The sequence below is a fragment of the Mauremys mutica genome, chromosome 4, assembly GCF_020497125.1.
Source record: "Mauremys mutica isolate MM-2020 ecotype Southern chromosome 4, ASM2049712v1, whole genome shotgun sequence".
NCBI classification, from domain to species: Eukaryota; Metazoa; Chordata; order Testudines; family Geoemydidae; genus Mauremys; species Mauremys mutica.
In genome coordinates this window covers 146202547-146207072 of record NC_059075.1, presented here as the reverse complement: position 1 = coordinate 146207072, position 4526 = coordinate 146202547, and the positions used below count along the sequence as shown (strand labels likewise).

Sequence of the window (4526 nt, the reverse complement as noted above, 5' to 3'; positions counted from 1 at the left end):
TCTGCCCTGAAGGGAGGGAGATCTTGAGGCTTCAGCCCCATGGGAGGCTCAGGGCTCCAGCCCTGCAGGGAATGGGGGCTCGGGGCTTCACCCAAGCAGGAGGCACCTGCCAGGGCTTGGGGATTCAGCAGGAGAGGGACTGAACCCCCAGTAGCGTGTCCCACCGGGCAGAAGCTCCAAGACCCCCTTCACCGCTGGGCAAAAGCACCTAGCCCCACCACACTGCTGCAAGGCAGAAACCCCAAGATCCACCTGCCCAGTCTGGAAGGTGGAAAATGAGGGAGGGGGAGTGGCGTAGGGCTCCACGAACCTCACTTTACTTGTAAAAGAGCCTCATATGGCTCGCAAGCCGCCGGTTGGCCACCCCTGTCATATAGACATACTTGCTAAAAATAATAGTGTAGCTGTGGTTGCATATGCAGTGGTGAGCAGCAGAATGGACTAGCTGTCCCAAGTACAAACTTGACTGGACTTAACGGGCGCATACTCAGTGCAGCTAGCCCAAGCCACCACTCACCATTGCACATGCTGCCATGGCTCTACTGCAATTTTTTTAGCATGCTAGTTCAATGATAGCTAGCACTAATATGCTAGAGGAGCTGGGAATCGCACCCTGAGTTTCAAAGGTATAAGTATCCTTGGCTGTTACGTTGTGTGCAGAAAACAGCTGGTCATTTCCAGATTTTGTGGCTTGAGGTTCATCCTTGTTTGATGTCCTCCTTTCGGAACAAGCAATGAACAACTGGGAACTCCTTCAAAACCTTCCAACAGGACTTGGGTGAATGGTGCCAGCATACCCTCCAAAAGCTAACCTCGGTCTGTAGGAGATGGAGATGGGGTTGAAATATTTTTTCATTGAAATCTTTTATTTTCAATGAAAAATTGGGTTTTCAACTAAAATGAAATCTTCCACGAAAAGGGTGTTGTGGAAAATAAGAAACCCGTAGAGGAAAATTGGTAACATTTTTTGGTTTGGGGCAAATAATTCTGAAAACTTAAACCAAAACCAGTTTGTGTTTCTCTTCAAAAAATAAACCTACATATATTTAAATTATAGTTTTTTAAAATTTCCTGTGAAAAATAATTATTTTTTCAACTAGTTCTAACAATATTTTTCTGCTTTCTTTTAGTTTTGTCATCTCCATAATGTTCTTGATTTGGATACATATTTCTTTGAATATTTTCTAATCAGCTTCAATCTTAACTCTCCTAAATCCCTTGTTACATTTTACACATTACGTTAGAATTATGTTGTTGATATATGTTGTACCTACAAAAACAGTTGCACTTGGAACTTGCCTAATACAGGTAATATGTGAAATGACAGAGATCAATGTCAATGAAGATAAATGTTGTCCTTCCATAGAAAAAAAGTTTAAGTTGTATTTGTCTTGCTAATGCAATATGGCCAAATCTCTTTCAAATATTAATGCTGCTGTTCATTTCTCATGAGAAAGACAAATATCAAATTATGCCCAGAAGTTGTGATAAGATCTGGAGCCTATTGTGCTAGATACAGTACAAACACATACTGAGAAGACAGTCCCTGCCAAGAAAAAGGTTGCAATTGAATTTGAAGACAAGACTTGACAAATGGTTTTAAGAGAGAGAAGGGGAAAGGAGGAGAAGGGGAAAGCGATTAGATCATGTAGTCACTCTATCTATAGTGCAGCTTGATGAGTCAGGTTCAACTACATGGATAGAGAAAGACAAACTGAGTTCTTGTTCGACACTCAGTTTTTGTACAGATTTAAGCATTTGATTTTGGGGTGTGATTTTTCTACTGGAATAATTAAATCAGTACTCCCAAACCCCTTGAGTATGTGTCTGTGGTGTGTGTGCTATTAGTGAGTGTTACCTTCTGGCCACAATGGCGTATGATCGTTATGTAGCCACCTGTAACACACTGCTCTATACAGCAACTATGACCAAGAGACTGTGCCAGGATGGTGATTGGGTCATACGTCATGGGCATTGTGAATTCATCAGTGGTCATTGGTTCAGTGTTCACTTTGCTTTTCTGCAGCTCTAATGTCATCAGTCATTTCATCTGTGGCATCCCTCCACTGCTATCACTCTCCTGCAGTGACACCCGTATCAATGAAATTATGCTTTTTGCTCTAGCAGGCTTGGCTGACCTAAGTTCTGTTCTAGCAGTGCTTGTCTCCTATTCCTTTTATCACCTCTGCCATCCTTCAGATCTGTTCTGCTGAGGGCAGGCACAAAGCCTTCCCCACCTGTGCCTCCCACCTGACGGCTGTCACCATTTTCTATGGGACTCTTTCCTTTGTTTATTTACTCCCAAGTTCTAGTTACTCTCTGAAATAGACAAAGTGGCCACTGTGTTCTACACAATGATAATCCCCATGCCAAACCCCCTGATCTACAGCCTGAGGAACAAGGAGGTGAAGGCTGCACTGAGGAAAATAATAGACAGGAAACATATTTTCTCCTTTCTGAGTGTAAAATCTTCTAAAGGACCTATATTACCTAGGAACCTAATTCCCATTGAAATAAATGTGATGTAGTCTCCTAACTCTTTTAGGTGCTTTTGAAATTTATTGCCTTCATGCCTTTGTTCACATTGCTCTGAGAAAATGGCAGTGAACTCTGCAGAATTCCCCTGATTTTCCTGTGACATAGTGTGACACGAAGATTCAGATTTATTGATTGTATGACTTGGATCTAGGCAAATAATTGAGTTTTTAGTTTATTGGGAGTTCTGAAAAATTGAAGCTTAGTGGCAAGATGAAAGGACATAACCAAGGCTGCAACCATTCACTGAGGGTATGTCTACACTACAAGAGTAGTTCGATTCAACTTAAGTCGAATTTGTGGAATCGACCTTACGAAGTCGAATTTGTGTATCCACACTAAGGACACTAATTCGACTCTGTGAGTCCACACTAACGGGGCAAGCGTCAACTTTGGAAGCGGTGCACTGTGGGAAGCTATCCCACAGTTCCCGCAGTCCCCGCTGCCCATTGGAATGCTGGGTAGAGCCCCCATTGCCTGCTGGGGGAAAAAAATGTGTCGAGGGTGGTTTTGGGTAACTGTCATCATTGAACCGTCAATCACGCCCTCCCTCCCTGAAAGCGCCTGCGGGCAATCTGTTCGTGCACTTTTCTGGTCAGTGACAGCGCGGACGCCACAGCACTGCGAGCATGGAGCCCGCTGCAGTTATGGCCGTTTTTACCTCCTCGCACCTTATCGTCCATCTCTTCCACCTCTTCCACAGTCAGCTGCTGAGAAATCGGGCTACTTTTCAATGGTGCTGCAAGCACTGGTGGACCATAGGGGACGGTTTACCAACATCAACGTCGGGTGGCCAGGCAAAGTTCATGACGCGTGTGTTTTCAGGAACTGTGGTCTGTTTAGACGCCTGCAGGAAGGTAGTTTCTTCCCGGACCACAAAATAACTGTTGGGGATGTGCAGATACCTATAGTGATCCTCGGGGACCCAGCCTACCCGTTAATGCCCTGGCTCATGAAGCCCTATACAGGCGCCTTGGACAGCGACAAGGAACTCTTCAAGTACCAGCGAGCAGCGAGCAGCGTGACCTGTGACTGTTCAGTTTCTTTACAGAGAAGCTGAACCTGCCCCTGTTTCTTTACCCAGTTACTGTTGACTATCCTCTGCAGTTACATACCCCGTTCACCCCGTTTCCCCCACTTCCAACACACGTGTAAAAATAAAATACATGTTCCATTGTTACTTAACAAAGGTTTCTTTATTAATGACTTTGCGTTAAAGGGTTGAAACTGGGACGCAGACTGTGCTGCGTAGGGTGTGCAGTGATGTAAAGACCGCCTCTAAACTTGAGGAATGACAGGCTCCTGCTCCTAGAGCGGTCCGCAGTGCCGGACTGGTTGTTTCAACGGAGCCTGCCATCCCTCCTTTTTGGGATTCTGTGTGCGGGGGCTATGTGACCTTGTGGCGGAGGAGGACGGATACAGATTCCTCTGCTGCATGACTCTGCGGTCCAGGACAAGGACCGCTGCATAAGATCTGTAACCGCCCTCCCCCGCTACAAAGTCACGTAACCCCCCCACCCACACAGAACCTGGAAACCACCTCCCATACCGACCAGGGTGCCTATTGACTGCACTGTGTGTGTGACCTGCTGCTGATCCTGCCCCCGTGTCTGTACCCTGGTAAAGGTGACCATCCTATGCAATTACCAACCCCCTTCCCCAACCCCACCCCTTCAAACACAGTGTTCTGTAAAAAAACATGACGGAAACAGTAATTAACAGCAAACTCTTTTTAATAATCAACTACACAGTTAGGGGATGAAACTGGGATTGGGGTTTGGGTGAGCCAGGAAGGGAAGGACTTCTCAACATTTAGGGAATGAGAGCTTTCGGGTAATTGAGCACTCTGCAGGGGTGCAGTGACAGTTTTCATGGCCCCTGTCGCCCCTCCTTCTTGTTACTTTGGGTGAGGGGGGTTTGGGACTTTGTGGCGGGGGAGGGCGGTTGCAGATACAGTGCAGGGGGGCTCTGTCCTCCTGCCTGCGGTCCTG

At 46.1% G+C, this 4526-nt stretch overlaps 1 pseudogene; it reads left to right on the top strand.

The window, feature by feature from the left end:
• Positions 1 to 416: 416 nt before the first annotated feature.
• LOC123369085 lies at positions 417 to 2528 on the top strand (annotated as a pseudogene).
• Positions 2529 to 4526: the final 1998 nt, after the last annotated feature.